At 43.0% G+C, this 21550-nt stretch overlaps 1 non-coding gene across 1 annotated transcript; it reads left to right on the top strand.

Annotated features, from left to right (window-relative positions):
* Positions 1-21133: 21133 nt before the first annotated feature.
* On the top strand, positions 21134-21296 carry LOC144683124 (U1 spliceosomal RNA). Its single transcript, XR_013577175.1, has one exon. It is a non-coding gene; the product is annotated as a U1 spliceosomal RNA (small nuclear RNA).
* Positions 21297-21550: the final 254 nt, after the last annotated feature.

Raw genomic sequence — 21550 nt, 5'->3', positions numbered from 1 at the left:
ATAGGAGGAGGGACAGGGAGAAGATTCCAAAGCAGGGAGGAGGACATGGGGAGGTGGAGGACATGGGGAGGTCCCAAAAGTAAGTCCAGATAAAAGACAAAGCCAGGGGCCAGGAACAGGTTCCCTTAGGTGTAGTTAAATAAAGGAGCAGAGTAATAGGCTCTGAATTATGGAGCTCTGAGGATATGAGAAGACAGCCGGAGATTGATGATTCTGTACTACGGTGTATTGGAGCAAAGGTTCTCCTTTTGAGCAGTGGTGTAGTTCTTGGCATGGCCAAAGATTTGAAATTGTGCTTGGAAGGTGAAGCTTGAGTGTGCTCAGAGATCCAGGGGGATGGAATCTCAGCGAGCGAAATTGAAACCCTACGAGGTGAGTCATTGTTGAAGCTGTCTGAGTGAAAGCGACTTTTGGAAAGAATCCCAAGGCAAGGTCTTCAAAGTTGGAGATTGGAAACCCTGGTGAGAAGGGCGAAGTTTCAATAAGATTGATTGGCTCGCACTGTGACAAACGTCTGGGTGGGTTGTTGAGAAATACATGGAATCTGTTTTGGTCACATCTGTCGTCTATTGTGTGTCGTGTGGTGCGACTAAACACAGTTTGCCTGTTAATTCACATGTATCTCATACTTACCCTGAAAGTTAGAGTATAAGATCGATATTGTAAATTATTTTATCTTTCTGAGCTTGTAAAGTTTATTTTTGTTTGTTCCAAACGCATGGAATCTTGTGGCTTTATTCACTTAGTAAGTGGCTTCACCCTCAAACTTTATATACATTAAACTAAACATTTCTGGTCCCTAACCGAATCTCCCCGCCCCCCCCACCCTGTCCCGGGGTCTGTCCAAGGATTGTAACGCAAATTGGGGGCTTGTCCGGGATCTTGAATCCACAGACAAATACGAGTGCTGATACTTGCTAAGGTTAGGGTTTATAAGATTCCCACAGTCAAATTTACTATACTGATTGAAAAGCAGAATGGCTTTGTCAATTGCTAAGACTTTTCTGGAAAGGGAAGACTTCCCTTTCTCTGCTCTGATGAAGGGGCCATATGTAGTTGGAGTTGTTCCACAATTACCTATTGCAAAAGTAGGCTTTATATTGGGAAATGATATAATGGGCAGCACAGCTTTTCCACAACCTGGGATAGAGTGTCACAGTTCTGAATTCGTACCTGTGAATAAAAACTCCTTGCCCAGTTGTAACCCAGTTGCGTGAAGAACTGATCCAACTAACAACATTGATGTATCACCCTCAGCAATGGATAGTACAGAAGTGACAGAGGTGCCTGGAAAATTGGAAACTTAGAATTGTCAACTGAAAGGGCTGAAACTGCAAAAAGGTCTGGAAGGGTCAATGACCGTGGACACTGAATTGCAAGTGCTTGCCAATGTTGCTGCACAGGTTGCAGCAGCAGGAATCCAGGTAAGTGAACAGTTCGCAAAATATCACTTCAAACCTGCAGAGGAATGGTGGAATGTTATGGTTCTTGAGTTGCATAAGAGAGTTGAAGCATTAAAACGAAGAATAAAAATCCAGTGTGAAGAAGTGAGGGACGTTACTTAAAGAAAATTAAATAAGACCCATTTGGAATGGGACCAGAAGAAACCACAAGATCTTGAAATGTTCAAGGATCAAACCAAGCAGGAGTATGAAACTCTTTTGTGTGAACATTTAAAAAAGCATCTCAATAACACCCTGGAAATGGCTGAAAGAGATTTTGATGAGAGGAGAAATTAATTGATAGTGCACAAAAAGGCCATTTTGACCTTATTGTCTCAAAATGAGATTTTACCATGTTTGAACTCAGAAAAGGAGTTTGAAGACGGAATTACACCCATAGCTAATCAAGACGACCACCACTGGGTTGTGGACTTGTGCAAAACATTGTTTGCTGAGTCAAGGACCGGAAAGGAGGAAAAAGATGTGCAAGCATTGAGTTATGATAATTCTATGATGTATACGTTCTGCTAATCCTGCTTGTTATACACTTTGGTTTTTGTTTTGATTAAACCTTTGTAAATGTATAATATGACATGTGCAATTGTGAAACAAACCAAAACATTTATTTGTATAGTATGCCATAAAATATTTGTTAGAAGCTTGTGATGTTATTTTCTTGTAAAGAAAGTGTAAAGCCAGTGTAAAGAACCCTTCACAGTAGTGAAGCTTTCTTCCTTCTGAGGGAATGGATGTCATGAGACTTAAATATTTACCTTCTTTAGTTCATAGGTCAGAAACTCCTGTCCCCGATGAACCTTGGGTCTCCTGGGCATGTGCCAGCTGGGAAGTGGCTTCACATGCGCAGTTATTCTTTTTTGCATCCTTCAGAGCAGGGGACCGGCCCTGCATACCTGCACAGGAGAAAAGAAACAGAATGGTGTGAAAATGTACGTCAGGTGGCCTGGAAGGCAACACCAGGATCAGGTATTCACTTAGTAAGCATCTTGACTGTCAAACTTCATCTACTTAAAACAACATGCTATTGGTCCCTAACCAGATCTCCCCCCACATCACAGGGTCTGGCAAAGGATCATAATAAACAATACAACATAATAACTGCAACTAGATTAAATGCAAAATAAAAAATAAAGAAGAGCATTCATATGTCAGCAGCCAGCACTAACATTGAGCGAGGTTATTAAATCTCGAGCATGATCTCAACCGTGTTGCTGAGTAGAATGGTTTTTATTCCCCTCATGATTCTTTTTCATTGCTACACAAGCCACCTTTCCACCTTCATGCTAGAATTGATAGATAACCTGTGTTGAAGTGTGGACAGGTCTGTGCTGTGAGACTGAGCCTGACCTGACACTGCCCTAAGCTCATTCTACACTGAAACCTTCACAAGCCAACAGATAGAAGATGCTTCCAGCTCATCACTGTGGTCCAGATTTGTAACATTGGTCCCAGAGTGGGAAGAAAAAATAACATGTCACACTAACATGACCTTAAACAAACCATAGCAAATCGCTGACCCTGCCCCACAACAATATTAGGAAGATCACAAAGCTATGGTGCACTTCTTATGCAAAACAATGATTTCTAAAATAGTCTCTTCTGATGGCAGAGGTACGCAGAATGTTAAATGTATTGTTTCATATTCATTTAATGCCACTTTACTGCAGAGTTTTCTCTTACCGTAAGCTGCTTGCATACTGATCGCAATAAACTGGCACAAGCACCATTTATCTTTATGAAGATGTCACTCATCTGGCTGTTTGAACAATATTTAAAATAATCGCAGTGGGGCTAACCTGCCCATTACCATCTGCCTGTGCTCCCAGCAGTAATCCCATTTGTACATAGTCTGAATTAATTGTCCATTATTTCCAACAACGTAGGATTTCTCCAATTAAAAGGTAAGCATACTTCTGAAATCCTGATGAAGCTCGATGAAGTAGAAACTGTTTTTGTGTGCTGCAGATGTCTGGAGCAGGAATTCAGCATTGGAATAACAGATTTCAATGTAGAGCAGCCCATGTAGGAACTGCGCCCCAAAAATGGCTGCCACCATGTTGGACTTTGTGTGAGTGTGAGATTAAGAGGGTGAGATTTCAGTGATAGCTATGAACCCTGCAGGATGGATCCCTCACACACTGACCACTTGGGATGCCCCTGACACAAATCCATCTCCGAGATCTTCATGACTTGTATCACGAGTGGGCAAGGGAAGTAATTGAACCAATGTTTCCCCTCCCCCTGTCATCAGCTTCTCTCCATTATTGCTTCTGGGCAATTTTAAAGACTGCTTTCCGTCTTGGTGGCAGGAAAACTGCTTCCCTTCATCACAAATTATTTTCTCTGATTCCCTTTCATACACCCGCCTCCCCTATCATCAACTCCTCTGCTAAATGTGATGCACTTGTAGATAACTATATGCAAACTGTACAGCAGCAACTTTCCCTGAACTATCTCCGATCATCTCTCAAATTCAGCCAGCAATCTCTCCAATCTTCAACTTCATCCACATCCCCATTGTTGTATTTTATGCCTTGGAGATATGCAGAGATGATACACTCCGGGTTATATGTCTGAACAGGAGTTTCATTTAATGCCTTAAAATGTCTGTTCTCATACCTACAGCTGCTTACCTGCAGTTTGGTTTCTCTTTCTCAGTCACCACACCCAGGCTTAACTAACTACTCACAGTGCAGCAAAGAGTCAACCAACACACACAATTGAGCACCAGACAATTGAACACAACACCCAACCTTCGCTTAGGAATGAGTAAAGATTATTCAGCTCAAACTATTATTAAAATTGGTGTTAAGAACTCTGTCCTTTCAGACTGACAACAAACACAAGTTCATTTATACCCAGCCCATGCACACTTTTCAAAGGTATCATTAGATTAATCAATATGGGCACAGCATTATCAGAATACCCAACACAGCTGGGGGTATTTCAGGTACCCACTTGGCAGTAGCAAGTGCTTCCAGGTTAACTATAGCATTTCCAGTGGAATTATTAGGTCATTTTCCATTCTGCCCTGACATATTCTATAAAACAGGTCCCAGAAAAGCACCTCCCACTGCATCACTGAACGTTTTCCATGGCTGCGCTTGCTGTGTTTGGCCTGCATGCGTTTCTCCACCATCTTTACTGCTTTACAGGCTCATGTAGCCATGATTAATTGGGGCAGCCATCTTTGAGACTGGCCCATTGTATCAGACTCACAGCAGAGTAGGATTTCATAGCCTTGACAGTGCTAGATTGAAATTCATTCAGCGTCAAAGAAGTGAAGAAAAATGTTTGCACCATTTTAATGCAGAAGTAAAGATGATTATTTAAAACAGCAAATCAATGAAGCGAAAATCTTGGAGACACTCAGGCATATCTTGCGTTGAATCTGTTTCTGAGGTGCAGCATCAGCAATATTTTTCTTGCCTCTTTGTGAATTTTGCTGTTTGAACATTGTTAGTGGAAATGTAATTATTTAATCAGTTTTCTGCCATTCATCTGCTAGTTAGAAAATATGAAAAAAATTAAGACCTGCGTACATTCCCTTCCTACAAAACTCATGTTCTAGGCAAACTTTGACAGAATGATGGACACAGCAGAGTGATGTCTGCACAGACCAGTGCCCGTGCGCAGACAGCCATAGTCCACGGGCAGGAGACACAGGGTGGGAATCGTCTCAGATTTCCACTAAGCGCAGTAGCAGGCGGGGAAAAGAATGTTTTACCCGCCGGCCTCAATGGCAGCTTTTCACACCGTATCGTCCCAATCCCACCTCATTAATCATGCATTCCCAGGAAACATTCCATTTCGATAGCGGGCAGGCTCCCATTTGACCGCCGCACCATCACCTCGCTACTTCCTCACGCTGGGCGCCATATTTAAAGTGCAGCCTCTCACATGCCTGTCAGCGCTTCCAGCCCAGGATTGCTGCACAGAAGACAAGGCCACAAAAGAGTGCAGCCTCCCCCCCATTCAGTGATGCGCCCCTGGAATGACCTTTGGACGCTGTGGAGGCTCGCCATGATGCCCTCTACCCCTGCTCTGGCTGCAGAAAGTCCAGCAATCTCACCACTCTGGCTTGGTAGGCGATGGCAATGATGTTAGTACCAAAGCTGCACAGAAGAAGTTGGCGATCCAATGCAGAAAGATCTCATCCGTGTCGCCAGGGTAAGCCACCCATCTAATCACTCTAAACTCACACACTCACAAGCCCATGACACATTCGCTGGCATCTCATTCATGGCCAGGTCAAGGGACATCACCACTCACTCTCACACAGATGCCCTCACACCCCCCATCTGGCCTCATCTTCTCTGGAGACTAAATCCTCAGCAATCACCATCTTGAGGCCACTTGCACAGATCAACATGTGCCCTCACAGGCCCTAGGATACACCCCACTCCCTCGCCCTGCAGCCTCTTCCCTTGCTTGATGCCACTTCTCCCCTTCCCCACGCAAGCTCTAGCCCTGCAGGCATTGAAAAGCCACCTCTGCCTTGCGGCTGGTCTCGTACGTAGAGACCTGCCGGTGAGCCGCCCTAAAAGCGATGTGGTGCTGCCTGCGAAGTCTGGCGCTGATGACCGAGAGCACTGCCCGAAGCAAGGTAGGCAAACAAACCTCAAAGTCCTGAGCAAAGTGCAGCTCACCAGATGCACATTGTTTATGTACAGCTGTGAAACACGTTGGCATGATCGCACACCGAGATGATCTAGCAGAAGGTATATATCTGGCAGGCTGGGCTTATAATGATAGGCAGATGTATTACAATTGTGGAAAAGTGAGGTACCCTGTCCCTTTAAGAGAATGCAAGTGTACTGATCATGTGACAGCGCGGGCAGCTGGGAACTGGTAAGTCTAGTTGTGGAGGCTTCTGAGTGAGCATGTATGATCTGGTCCTCTGTCCTATGTCTCAATAAACCATCACTGTCTATTCTTACATCAGTCTCTCTCCATTATTGATTGCAAGCAGCAATTGATAAGAACACAGGAAGGCGTGCAGTTAGAGTTCGGTTGACCAACAAACTCATTTACCCAAGACATAAAAGTGGCGACGAGGATAAAAATGTTGCAAGGTCCCTGGGTGAGAGCCCACAAGATGGGTGAGCAAAACATTGGAAAGAGCATCTGTACTTACTTGTAAAATAGGCAACAGCCAGCAGTCGGAGCAGAAAGCAGTGCTGCAGTTTAAAACTAATGAAAAAACCCTGTAGAATCACAATCGTGGGGATCCCACCGAAACTCGAAAAGAGTGCGAAACTCAGCAGAGAAAAGCCGACAGCTGCAGAGACAGAATTAAAAAAACAACAGTGACAGCTCTTAAAGTGGCAATACATTTAAACTGGTACCTACATGAAATATGGCCATGGGCAGAAAATTATAAGACATCCCAGAGCGAGGGCAACTTGGCAGAAGGCAAAACATGAATTGACCGATGGCAGCCAAGAAAGTTGCGCTAAGCCAAACACCTGAAACTCATCACTAACTGGAAAACCATCGGACACACAGTCCCTCTGCAGTCGTTCATGGTGCTGCAGTTCGGGTGTGTCAATCCACTCGACCCCATTTCAGTTGACTGGTGTCAGTATGTCGAACGTCTAGCGTTTTTTTTTACCGCTAACGACATTGCGGGGCAGGAGAAGAGGAGGGTGATTCTTTTGTCCTCATGCGGGGGCAAAACGTATGGGCTGATCCACAGCCTCACATCACCTAGCGCCCCAGACTCAAAGACTTTCGATGATTTAATAAAAATTGTACAGAGCCACCTGAGACCAAAGCCCTCAGTTACTATACAGCAATCTTCAAGTTCAGTTCAAAGGACAGCCTTCTGGAGGAGACAATAGCTGACTCTGTGGTCATTTTAAAGGCATTAACTGAGCATTGCACATTCGGAACGTCCAGTGGGGATATGTTGAGAGACTGGCGATATGGGAGATTGGAGATGATACTATCCAAAGGCGTTTGCTAGCCGAACCTAGTCTAACCTTCAATAAGGCATTAAAATTAGATACTGTGATTGAGAGTGCTGTTAGAAATTCTGAAGTTATAAAAGATACAAAAAATGGCGCCATGCAACCGGTCCAGCGGGAAAATCCGGCAACAAAAGGCGTGAAAACTTCAGACTCCACAGAAAGGCGGGAAATGTTCTTTAGCTCCAGACCATTGAAAAACAACAGTACTGCAGTGAAAACCCACAAACTGAATGAGAGAAATACATCCAGGTCTCCAGTGAATGAACAACAACTCAAACAAGTCGAGTGCTTTTTCTGTCACCGCTATGGCCACATTAGGCGGCACTGCAGAGAAAGGCTAAAACAACATTATAAAGGCAGAAGGAAAAATCATGAAAAATGCCTCATGGAAGAGCCAGAGGAAATAGAATCAGACATCCATTCATTATATAACCTCAAAATGAGCAGAACTGAGCCAATCCAAGTAGCCAAGTAGCCATAATGATCAACAGACAACCCAGTAAGACAGAAATTGATACGGGAGAATCATTGTCCATCATTGGAGAGCGTACATTTAGATACCTGAATAAAGGAACCCGTCCTTAAAGGTTAGAAGCTTCAGACACAAAGCTGAGGACATACATGGGCAAAGAAATAAATGTGAAAGGGGTATGTCAGAAGGAACTGGTTGGGAGAGATAAATCCCGAAGGCCCGCTAAGCTCCCAATTCGAAACCAGAAGTGTTGCTGCAAGAAAAAATGAGTACACGAAGACCCAACGAGAGAAGCCCATAGAAGTGTTACACCGGGACAGAGATCAAGCTGAAGACAGCATCCTTCGAAAGGAAATGGAAAATCTATTAAAGGACTTTCTTGCGCCACAAAATTCAATCAGCTCCCAAATTGTGCCATGAAAAAGATATGAAGAAGAAAAGGAAGAGTTAAGCTTGTCTGTGGCCGAGTTAAAGGGACAAATTAGCTGAGAAGGGGCAACGATATGCGATTCTCCAGGAAACTATTAATGAGAATAGGAAAGAATTGGAAGAGCTGAAGCAGCAGCTGTGTAAAAGCCCTGAAGTTTTAAAGCTATAAGGCCCTGAATTCTCAGAAGAGTTGCCGGAAAACCCAACTACTGAGCTCCTTCATGTTCAGCTCGCTCCTGAGTCTAGTGCGGCCAACAGCAAAATTAAAGAGAAGACAGAGACATGGGTCAGTGCCACCAAGAAAAGGACACACAGGAAGAAAAAAAATTAATTATTGACAGCCCTCAGAAAGAAAAACAAAGATTTTTTTTTTCCTTTTCCTCTTTCTTCTCACGCATCATGTAGCTCATCGCTGTATTGCTTGGTGCTTGTTGCCCTTTATCGGTTTCAGCTTGGAGGGAAGGGGAAGCGAGAGTGAACACGACTGCATGCAGGGTGGGCAACTGTCCCCTGAAAAGGAGGTCTCGGAAAAACCAGCCGAGGTTGTTGGGTTACGATGCTCAACGCATCAAAGCAGGCCTCCTGAGAGGCTTGACATGTAAATAGTTATTGTGTCAAAAGTTAATGGGCAGGATTTTGCCCTTGGCAGGTAGCGGTCGGGAAGCCAACTGCCACTCGCGATCAGCTCCTCCCCGTGATTTCACGTTGACGGTCCAACTAAGGCCCGCACAGTGTGGAATGCGAGCAGCAGTACTGGGTGCTCAGCACTGCCTGTGTGGGTGGGAGGGAAGAGGGAGAGCGAGTCTAGCACAATCTTCACGCACGCATGCGAAAAAGCGCTTCAATCTCTCTGAGGCACGGAGCTGCATCAAGAAGATGAAGTGCTGTTTAAAAAAAAATAAAAGAAATAAAATTGTCATAAAACATGTCCCCTTGCATGACTCTGTCACATGAGCTGGGATATGATTTTAATTCAAAATTAAAATTTTTATTTGATGTTTATTTGCTTTAGGAAACATCATCCCGCCCATGGATGAGGTTTCCTAAAAAATGTAAAGGCTGCTTGGCCTTTTCGCCTGCCCGCCAACCATTAGGTTGGGCAGGCAGCGTAAATTTGAATTTAATTATCTTCTTAATAGCCTTAATAGCCCTTTTAATTGTCGGCTGGTGCGCTGCCGACTCTGAGGCGCGCCTGCCAAACAAAATATTGCGAGATGGCGCAATGATGTCGGGATGCTCGCCCGATGTCATCGCCTGTCATTTTACACTTGGGCATGTCAGGTGCTTGCCCGTACGCCGAGTGCAATATTCTTCCCAACGTGTTTTAAGCTTGTTAGCTGTACTTTTAAGTAAAGGGGGAGGGATGTGGTAAAGTGAGGTATCCTGTCCTTTTAAGAGAATGCAAGTGTACAGATCATGTGACAGCACTGACAAATCACTCTACAACATGGACAACTGGGGACTGTAAGTCTAGTTCTGGAGGTTTCTGAGTGAACACGTATGATCTGATGCTCTGCCCTATGTCTCGATAAACCATCATTGTTTATTCTTACATCAGTCTCTCCCCGTTATTAATTGCAAGCAGCAATTGATGAGAACATAGGAAGGCGAGCAGTTAGAATTCATTTAACCAAGACATAAAAACAACAAAGTTCTTGACGTCCGACAGTGGGAAATGCGGCCCGCTATTGAGAAACTGACTTTTGGCCTTCTCATCATATTGTCCACTCAAGCCGCCAAACACGCCCCGCTGCCAACAGGCACAGGAAATTCTTCCCGCAGTATCTTTTCATTACGCACATCCACCATTCTTGTGGTCTGTTAGAACGAAATGATTGTTGTATGAAGGTGTATAAACCAGTAGAGAAAGAAGATGACAACATGTGCACAAAAAAAATATAGGGAATGGAAGAAGTCCATTTGGGTTTGAGTAGGTGCTATCGAACTCAATTTTTGCTGTGCATCAAGCACAGTTGACTCCCATTTGCACTGCACCATTCACTGCACTAATCAATCTGCTCAACCTGACAAACTCCACACATTATGTTGATTATGCAATCACGTTTCCTATTAGATAATTGGCAGTCACTGAAGTGTGAGTTTAGAATGATTATCAAAGTGAGGACACTTGATCTGTTGCAACATTTCAAGGGTGTTTTCGTTGCAAGGATGAAACTTCCCAGTCCCTCTGGAAAAGGATGTGCTCACAGTTTAGAAACTAATTTTAAATATCACACGGTAGGAGTTATCACATTTTTGTCACATAACATTTGAGCAAATAGAGAATATATCAGAGCATGTTTGATCATTTTAAATGATCTAATGCAAATACTGTTGCTGCATGTGTTCTGGACTTTATTGGGTCCTTGTTCTTGTAACATTTTCATTAGGAATATCGGAAGATTGCTTTGATCATACATTTTAATTAGAAAATTGAAAGACCCTTATGACTTCATCCACTTAGATGTGAACACTCACTGCTTATAATTCATTCTCTTTCATTCCCTCCAAGTGATGGATGGTGCCTGACTTAAATAGCTTAATTGATTGGTACAGATAAAAGAAAATTTTGAGAACTCATATCAAATGGCTACATGTTGAACAGATGGGAACATTTAAGTTTATTCTGGACCAAAAAGGTGACAATATGCACTTTGGCTTAATGAATGAAACCTAAATTACATCGGCTTAACATGTAAAAATGATCAGAAAAAAAAAACAATATTATTTTGATCCAGCTTTGTTAAGGCAACAAGCAAGTATTCAATATTTTAACTTAAAATTAGTCAGCGTTTAAGAAATGCATTGGCTAGTCAAGGACAGACAGAATAGAATCATTAAAGCATTCTATGTTTGACAAATGTATTGTAGTTTTTCTTTCAAGAGGTAACTGGGTTGATAAAGTGAGCGTAGTTGATGAAGCACAGATAGATTTCCAGAAATGGTTTGATGAAGTGCCTGACAAGAGGCTTGTTAGGAATATTCAGTTCTGTGTTTTAACAGTAAATGTGAAAGGTAGAAAGTTGTCTGATGGACAGAAAACAGGTAAATAGGCATTGCCAGGATTGAAGGTTAGTAGTGGTCTAGTCCAGAGATTAATGATGGGTCCATTGATGTTCTCTTTACATATAGATTATTTAGACATGGACAGAGGATTATGTTCTTGAAGAGAAATTAATTAATATTTGCAATCCCTCTGCTAAGTGGAGATAGAGTGGAGTGAGGCCATGGGGTCATCCAAAACTCTGCTGCCCTTATCCTAACTCGCACCAAGTCCTGTTCACCCATCACCCTTGTGCTCGCTGATCTATGTTGGCTCCATGTCAAGCAACGTCTTCATTTTAAAATTCACGCCCTTGTTGTCGATTACCTCCATGCCCTTGCCCCTCCAACCCCCCATCTATGTAATCTCCTCCAGCTCCACTGCCCTATCTTTGCACTCCTCAAATTCTGGCATATTCAGCAGCTCCCATGTTAATTGCTCCACCATTAGCGGCTGTGCCTTCAGTTGTCTAGCCCCTATGCTCTGGAATTCCCTCAAGCTTTTGGTTATCTGACCTTATATCTCTCCTTGTGGGCTCGGTGTCATATTTTGTTTCAGAATGGCCCTGTCAAGTGCCATTTATTTATGTAAAGGTGGTATACAAATATAAGTTGTTGTTGGTTTAAAGACAAAAACAAAATGTCCCACTATTTACTGGAGAGGTAGAGCGGGATTGTGAATTTGGGAGGGGCATAAGGAAAACCCCAGGGTTGCAGAGCTTCTGTCATGTTTAATGGTAGGATCTTGTTATCGCTTGTTTTTACTGCCCTTCCCACCCGGCAGCCAGTCAGGTTGACGAGGCTGGAAAGCTAATGGTATAAGTTCATGGAGGCTGACCACTGGCAGTCAGCAAACTTTGCAGTAATGGGTGGTTGGGGTTGGGGGCGGTGTGGTGGGGGGTAGCTGGGGTGGTTTGCGAGCAGGAGGAAACTCAGCAAAGAGTGGGGGAGGGGGGGAATTAAAGCTTGGGATTAAGGGTTTGGGGAGGTGGAGGAGGGGGGCACTGTGCTGTCCCATTGCAGCAGGAAGTTTGCTCTAGGGACTGGGGTTGGAGGGAGCCTTTGGCCAACAGCCCTGATATCTCCTTATGTAGCTTCACGTCATTTAGTTCCTATGAAGCACTGTGGGATGGTAATTATGTAAAGGTGCTAGACAAATATAAATTCTTGTTTTTGGTTTAAAGACAAAGTCAAAGGTCCCAATATTTATTGGGGAGGTGAAGAGGGTTTTTTTTTTGGGGGTGGGGGGGCAACCCAAAAATCCCAGGGCTGCAGACGTTCTACCGTTTTTTAATGGTAGGACCTCATTACCATTTTTTTTTTTACCCCATCTCCTGCTCTGCAGCCAACCAAACTGATGGGAAAAATAATGGCACAGGGTCAATAGAGGCGACCACTGGCAATCGGCAAATATCGCAAGATGTAAGGGGGGATCTGAGGAAAGATTGTGGGGTTAAAGCTTGGGTCTCACAAGTTTGGAGCGGGAGAGGGACACAGAAGGTTTGCTTTAGGGGCTGAGAGTTTGGGTAGTGCTCCTGCTTCTCCTGGTGTACAAGCCATGCTATTAAAAATCCATTGCCTGCTGGATCAGGCTGCTGCCTTCGGCTTTTGGCTTTTCCAAACCCTGGGAAGTCCACCCAGCCCGAGTGCAATCTAAAACTCCCATTATCTGCTCTGCGCAAGCTTGATTAATATATTGTAAGGAACTGTCCTGCCTCACAAGAGCAGGACATGGTCATCCCAAGCAACCCGTCAATGAAAAAATAGCGGAGATGTATTATTAGCAGTTTTATTAGATGTATTAGCTTGTTTTGCCTTGACCTGAAGCTGGGGAAGGAGATGTATAAACACAAGCCTTCCTTTGCTGTCGCATTCAGAGTTGAAATTGGAGTCAAATTTTTTAGCACATTAAAGGAGCACTTCATGAAAAAAATACCAGCGTAGGGAAGTGCCATACAATGACAAGTTGCCTGAAAACTCATTGTTAATTGAAGTACACACACACCGTGATGATTAAACCGAAAGTTTTCTGTCTCATCGGTCTTGAATTGAGATGATGAGTGTACGCTGGAGAACTACCTATCTGTCCACCATTCAATGGCAAAGGTTAAGATAAAGGGGTAGTTTCTATTGGAACACAGAAGAGTTCTTGAATTTTAAGAAGGGGTGAATTGAGAAAGAATTGGTCTTCTGGTTGGGGAGTCAGTGATGAGAGCTTATCAATTTAAATTTGCCACTAACTGAGTGAAGAGCAAATTTAGGCAAAATTTCTTTAGGCAGAAAGCTAATAGAGCACTGAACACTGTGCCACAGAATAATTGGGGCAGGATCCATTGTATTTTTCTTGAAAGGAAACTGGATAAACTTTAAAAACAGAACCACGAGGCCATAAAGAGACAACAGAACAATGGGATTAGTTTTGGATTGCATTAAGGAAAAAAAGCTAAGACAGGCATGCTGGACTGAATGGCCTCTTTTTGTGCTGACTGTAAACTATGGTCATTTAGCAAAACTTTATTGTGGCCCCCAGTGCCACCATGTCCATGGATGTATATGCTCCTTTCACAATCTCAAGACATCTTTACATCAAAGTGCTTGACAGCCAATGAAGTATTTTTGAAGTGTTGTCACTGTTGTAACATAGGAATCACAGCAGTCAATTTGCACACTGCAAACTCTTGTAAACAGCAGCACGATAATGATCAGATAATTTGATTTAGTTGTGTAGGCTGAGGGATAGTGTTGACCAAAACATCCACTCCTCCGCTGTGCTTCAAAGTAAGGTCACCGGGCCTTCTAAATTCACCTGAAATAACTGGTGATGCTTTGCTTTACCATCTCACCTGAGAAATGGCATATCTAACCATGCAGCACTCTCTTAGTGCTATACTCAAGAGTCAGCCTGGACTAGAAACTCCAATCCTTAAAGTGGGACCTGAACCTACAATCTTCTCAAAAAGAGACAAGAGAGCTACCCTCTGAGCCACCGCTGACGCAAGACGAGTAATGCTTCGACACAATGACATTATTTCCTTCATTAATTGACAATCCACTAACACCGTCTGAATAGGGCTGTTGGAAACAAAAATGTTCCTGAAAATTAAGAACTAGTTTTAGATCACTCTGGATTAAAACATTTGCTTGGTTCTTGCACCTTGTCTGAAAGTCAAAGGCTTGGTCACCATGTCATTCGTGAAGAAAGTGAAAATCAAATGTGTTGTTTAACTGAGAGCAGAGCAATATCATTTGGACAGTCCTTTCATCACCAGCAAGCAAAGCTCATTTATCATATTCATTGCTGACCTATATCTCCAGAAATTAGCACAGCAGTCCATGCCTTGCTGCATGATCACATCTTTCTCCACTATCCACTGTCTCGAAGGAAATGCTCTATTTGTTCAGCAACTCTGTATAGTTTGAACATTTTTTTTAATATACAAAGTCCTTGACTTGTTTGGCAAACTGCTTCCTCAAAAGATATTGCTGAGTTGAAGGAACAAGCCTAATCTTTATACGATGAAGTACATATAGGTCATGTTGCAAATATTGAAAGGAGGACGATGGCAATCCATGATAAATAGCTTGCTGCTGTAGTAAGGCTACTCTTTGCTTCTCAGCAATCCTGGCTCTTCTTCTTATTACACATTTATAATAATCGTTGCCTTTAGAAAGATTTTAGATTGGGAAGTTATCTTTTATTTTTCTCACTCACTGCCTTTTAAAATCAGCCAAACTTGCAGCTTTTTAAAAAAAAAAAATGCCACTTATGTTGCTCCGGTTTGAATTGTGATCATTAGAACTTTAATAAAATCTAGCCGGGGAAAAGAAAATGTTTTAACTGACATCTTTGTTCCCACTGGAATGAAAGAAAAAAAAAGTTATGTGATAATATTTTCAGAAAGAAACCATTTGAGGCTCTGGTCTGGGTGTAATCCTAAAGATAGTGTTGAGTTGCTAATAGAATATCTTTACACATCGGCTATGTAGGTCAGGAAAATTGGGATGCTTCATCTTTGAAGTAGCAATCTGCTTATGCAGCACTTTTTAATTGTGCCTTCTATCCTTGCTTTCTCAGTGCAGTTAAGTGAAAAGTTAATAATTTAGTGATGCACATGCAAAGTGTATTTTCAATTGCAGCAATTGGGTTCTACCATGTGACAGAATTGCAGCATAAATTATAAGATCATGAATAATTAGGGCCTTAGCCTTAAAATTACACCACATGGATATAAATGTAAATCTCTTATTTAATCCCATTTTAATGAAGGTGTTATTCTAAATGGAGTAACCACCATCAAAATGGTGGACGTGAATTTCATAGGGATGTGTGAAACATTTTCGCATGTTTGCAAAATGATTCTATGGAAATCATTACATGACAAGGGATTTAATTGCAATTTCATCTCAAACGTGTAGCAGGGATAGCTCATCCATTTTACCCTTCCTTAACCACTGCACTGATACAAATTTGAGATTAAGTAAACTGAACCCTGACAATGGTGCGTCACCTCATCTTTAGGAAGGATGGCGATATCACCCTGTGACTGTTGGCTGGGGCAGGATGAAGAAAGGAATAATCTGCCTGTAGCATGCCGAACTAACCAGATTGAGTGGACTAACATTATCGTAGATTGTAGTGGCCATTATGGGGAGGTGGTGGCATAGTGGTATTGTCACTGGACTGGTATTTCAGAGATCCAGGGTAATGCTCTGGGGGCCTGGGTTTGAATCCCAACACGACAGATGGTGAAATTTGAGTTTAATAAAAATCTGGAATTAAAAATCTGATGATGAGTCAATTGTTGTAAAAAAAACCCCACTTGGTTCACTAATGCCCTTTAGGGAAGGAAATCTTACCTGGTCTGGCCTATATGTGACTCCAGACCCACAGCAATGTGGTTGACTTTTAACTGCCCCCTGAAGAAGGATAATTAGGGATGGGCAATAAATGCTGGCCTAGCTAGTGAACAAATAAAAAAAAAATCACTGGGTGGGTGGCTTCATAATTAGAGAACCTTTGAATCTTACAGCGCAGAGGAAGGTCTGTGCTCTCCATCTATAGCCCTGCCAACCTTTCCCCTAACTAGATGTTTTTCCCTCCATCCTGTCAATCACTGATCATGCGATGCAATTAAGGGGGCTTTGACCAATAAGCTTATTGCGTCGGTAATCCTGTTGGTGGGGCTTCCGATGGAGGGACTGCGTCTAACGTGCAAGTACCTCTACGTGTCTCCTAAATAAAGTTTAGCCTTTTCTTCACCAAACCCTGCTGCGCCATCATTTGGCGACGAGGATAAAACCGACACTTTGCCCTGGTTGCTGTGAGTAAAACGAAGCTGAACAATACTTACAAGTCATGCCGCTGCTTGGAAGAATCGATCTATATGATGCCAACATTGAAGATTGGAGTAGGTTTGTTGAATGACTCGGGTTCTATTTCACTGCAAATGAGATTCACTGCTGAAGAAAAATGTAAAGCTATCCTGCTGAGTGCATGTGGAAGCAAAACGGAACCTGATTCGAAACCTGACTGTCCCGAACGCGCCCAGTTCTAAGTCGTACAGTGAGGTGGTGGAACTTGTGGAATTGCACTTTCAACCCAAACCATTGCCAGGATTTTCCGTGCCCGCTGGCGTTGGGTGTGTTTGGTGGCGTCAGCGGATAATATGGAGCGATCGGTTTCATGACAGCATGAAACCATTTTGCGATCTTCGGTTCAGCCCCGCCAACGGCGGGCCACGTTTCTGCCATCAGAACCTCATTGTAATACATCTGCATATCATTATTAAGCCACCCCGCCAGAATCGTTTTCACCCCCCACCCCGCTGGATCATCCACCCATCACCTCCTCCCACTCCCAAATTATTCTCATCTCTGTGAGATCTGGGTGGGCAAGGTTCATGTCTGCTGCCTGCCTTGGGCAGGCGCGAGGCGGGTAGGTGCTGAGACAGTGCGGTTAGAAATTCCGCCTTGGCTCTTTGGTATAGGGGTATAGACCTCTAAATGGTTGTTAGGTACCCTGGCCCTCAACCCCCTCTCCAATTATAGAATCTTTAACTCATACAGCTTCTTACCCCCATGCCCCCTCCTTTCCCCCTTGTACCACATACATCCTCCATTTTCCCTCTTTTAGTACTCTCAGGTACTTGTGCCTCACACACCATATGTACAGGCTCTGAGTTAATGGTGGTTGTGCAAACTTCACCAATGGTGCAAGTAAATCTCCCTGACGTCTCCCTTCTTTGGTCGTCTTCTCCTCTCTTCTAAAATAACCAGGAAGAACTGTAATATCTACTGAAAGCGCTAGTCATTGTACAAGAGTGACTATAAATGGAACAGCCCAGCTCTAGAAGAAAACACTTCCTAACAGGCTTTATCACAGCTATCCTTTAATGCTCATAATGTTGTATCATAAACCGAATTTCATGCAGTCTCATTATGGAGCTATTTGCACATATTTACATTTTTATACGACCCACCTCCTGCAACAGCAGTTAACACGGGCAAACAAACTTGTCTGAAAACTTATGCATTTCACCAGCCAAGAGGGCAGTGCTATGTTTGCAAGCTCATCATTTCATGCTAACAGTATCTTCATGCACATCAGAAAATAAAGATTAAAATAGCCCGACAAAAACGAATAAAAGTTTTGAATAATTTTCGTCAATGGCTTGCTGAAGACAACATTGAAAGCTTACAATGCTTTCCTGCCAAAAATCTGCAAGGAAAGTAGATTTTTAAAAATAATTAGTGCTTTTATCCTGGGTATTTCATGTCCTCAGGATGTTCTCAGGTACTTCAGAGCCAATGAATTACTTATGAAATGTAGTAACTGTTGCAAAGTAAGCCAATAGTGAACAATTTACACAGGAAATTCCCAGAAAAAGCAGTAAGATAAATAACTGGGGCATTGGTGCTGAGTTTTGAGGGTTGAATGTTAATCAGGAAAGGACACCTCACCTGTTCCTCTTCAAACTGCACCATGAGGAAATATTATTTCATTTATATAGTGACTTGCACAATCAGAGAATGTCCCAACGCACATCCAATGAAGTACTCTTGAAGTGTAGTCACTGTTCTAACGTAGCAAACACAGCGACCGATTTGCACACACCCATCTCCCACAAACAGCAATGTAAGAATCACCACAAAGTATATTTTTCCAATGTCGATTGAGGGATAAATACTGACTCGGACGGACACCGGGGACAACTCCCCTACTCTTCTTTGAAATAGTGCCATGGGCACTTTTACAGCCACCCGAGAGTGCAGACGAAGGCTTGGTTTAATACCTTATCCAAAAGACAGCAGCACAGAACCCCTTCAATAGCACACTGGAGTGTCAGCCTTGACTTTTGTGCTAAAGCTGTATGCAAAGAGACAAGTCTATCATACTACAAAGGAGAGAAACCTGTCACTCTGCAAGCAGATGCTTCTATTAAAGGATTGGGAGCAGCCTTGGTACAGGAGGAAAAACCAATGTCACTCGCATCCAAAGCTCTAACATCTGATATGCTAAGATAGAAAGAGGGCTTTTGGCAGTTGTGAGAAATTCCATACACATGTCTATGGGCAAGAGTTCCTAGTGGAGCATGATCATTGTCCACTGGAGCAGACCTATGGGAAAAATCTGTGTAGAGCACACTGCAGAAGTTACTTTTGAAGCTTCAGAGTTATGAGTTCACTCTGAAATACAAGCCAGGAAGAGAAATTGTGTTAGCAGATGTCAAATCTTGGTTGTCACCGCAGGAGAAACATAAGATAAATGATCTAGGTGTAATGATCCATCGCCTGGTGAAGGTAACATCACTGAAACTGAGTCAAGTTAGAGATGAGATCAGCAAAGATGAAGAGTTACAGATGAGCTCTCAGCAAGTGATCTAAGAATGGTTTGATGAGATACAGCAAACGCAGCCAGCAATACAGCAGTATTGATCTATCAGAGATGGTACCTCACTAGAAGAGGGGGTTTTGTGAGCCAGATCCAGAATGACCATACTCAAAATGATGCAGGAAGAACTTCTCCAGAAGGTACCTGAAGGCCATATGGGAATGGAGAAGTGTAAGCTCAGAGTCTGGCCAGCAGTCTACTGGATAGACATCTGCAAAGACAGTGAAAGAATGGTGTCTACACACCATGTATACCAGAATTACAGAAACACACAGCAGAAAGAGAAGGTGATAGCTACTGAAGTACCACCCAGACCATGGCACAATATGGGGGCTGATTTATTCACACACAATCAAGAATGGTATCTCATAGTTGCAGACTGCTGTTCAAAGTTCCCTTTTGTCCGAAAGGTGAAAGATTCGAGAACTATAACAATCATCTCAGCAGCATGAGTTCTGTTCACTGAGCAAGGGATTCCTGAAAGAATAACACATGACGATGGAATCCAAGTCACCTCCAGAGAATTTAAGGAACTTGCTGAACAGGATGGGATCAACATAATCACCTCATCACCACATTACTCAGGGGGACACACACGGGTTTATAGAAAGACACGAAGACACGTCCAGATGGTCAAGAAAACTCTCATGAAATGCCAAGAGGCAAAGGATGACTGAAACCTTGCCTTTTGCAACTCTGATCTACGCTGACAGGAATATTGAAGAACTGTTGAATTGAAGAAAGTATATAACAACTCTGTCAAGCAAGATACTCCCGCCAAGTGACTAGGAGGAAATAAGACAATGACTCACTGATGCACAGGTAGAAGGAGGTCAACGCTTAAACACGCAGGCCAAATCCCTGCCTGAGTTGTTGAAAGGACAAACTGTACAGGACCCAATCATGTAAACCTAGAAATAGCAAAAGTTGTTGGTGAATCTGAGCCTCTAAGATTATACATTATCGAGATTGAAACCGGTAAGCAAATGAGAAATAACGAAACAAAAACAGAATTACCTGGAAAAACTCAGCAGCTCTGGCAGCATCGGCGGAGAACTGGGCGACCGCTTTGCACCTCATCTTCCGACTAGGCACTTTACAGCCTTCCGGGCTGAATATTGAATTCAACAACTTTAGATCTTGAACTCCCTCCTCCATCCCCACCCCCTTTCCGTTTCTTCCCCCTCCCTTTTGTTTTTTCCAATAATTTATATAGTTTTTTCTTTTCCCACCTATTTCCATTATTTTTAAATCTATACCTTTAATGCCCTGTTAGTCTTTCCACCCCACCCCCACTAGAGCTGTACCTTGTGTGTCCTGCCATCCATTCTTAATTAGCACATTTGTTTAGATAATATCACCACCTTCAACACCTCTTTGTTCCTTTGTCTGTGACATCTTTTGATTATCTGCTCCTATCACTGCTTGCTTGTCCCTACAACCACCCCCCCACCAACTTCTCTCCCACCACCAACTTCTCTCCCACCACCAACCCCCCCACCTTAAACCAGCTTATATTTCACCCCTCTCCTAATATTACTCAGTTCTGTTGAAGAGTCATGTGGACTCGAAACGTCAACTCTTTTCTTCTCCACCGATGCTGCCAGACCTGCTGAGTTTTTCCAGGTAATTCTGTTTTTGTTTTGGATTTCCAGCATCCGCAGTAGTTTTTTGTTTTTATCTCCGAGAAATAACAAAGTCTATATCCGACCTACTCCTGAGCTGGAAAAGCTATAAAGTTCACCAACAACACCAGCAATATCAATAACCAGTGAGACAAGCCAACAGCAACACCTACAAGCAGTGCAACACCAGCAAGGTCACCAGGAGGTGACACAAATTAAGAACATCAAGCATGACTCCTACAATACTTACTTGGGTAGGGGAGAAACAATAATCAGGAAGGTTTTGCTCCCAGTGTGAGGTTATCCCTTGCACTCCAACTGTACTGACGCCGGCAATGTCCCCAAATGTGGGATACTCGACTGCAAAATTCATGGTAGTGGGGGCTGCATTCGCGCTTTCCCCTGTTTAAAAAGAAACATCAGGAGCAATATCATCTGTGCAGCACGCCAACTCACCACTGACAGCGACGAGGGCCAAATCTACAAGATGGAGGTACAGCATCCTACCATATAAGTGATACTGTGAATAATATTTAAAAAAAGAAAGCAAGCTATAACAGACTCTGAAAGTATTCAGTTTAATTATCAAAATCGATTATTAACTCTCTTTATATATTATGTAAGAAAGTCAATGATTGGAACAGTTATATCGATATAAG

This window comes from Cetorhinus maximus, chromosome 7 (genome assembly GCF_964194155.1).
Source record: "Cetorhinus maximus chromosome 7, sCetMax3.hap1.1, whole genome shotgun sequence".
Classification (NCBI taxonomy): domain Eukaryota; kingdom Metazoa; phylum Chordata; class Chondrichthyes; order Lamniformes; family Cetorhinidae; genus Cetorhinus; species Cetorhinus maximus.
The sequence above is the reverse complement of the archived record's forward strand: the minus strand, read 5'-3'. Positions and strand labels throughout refer to the sequence as shown.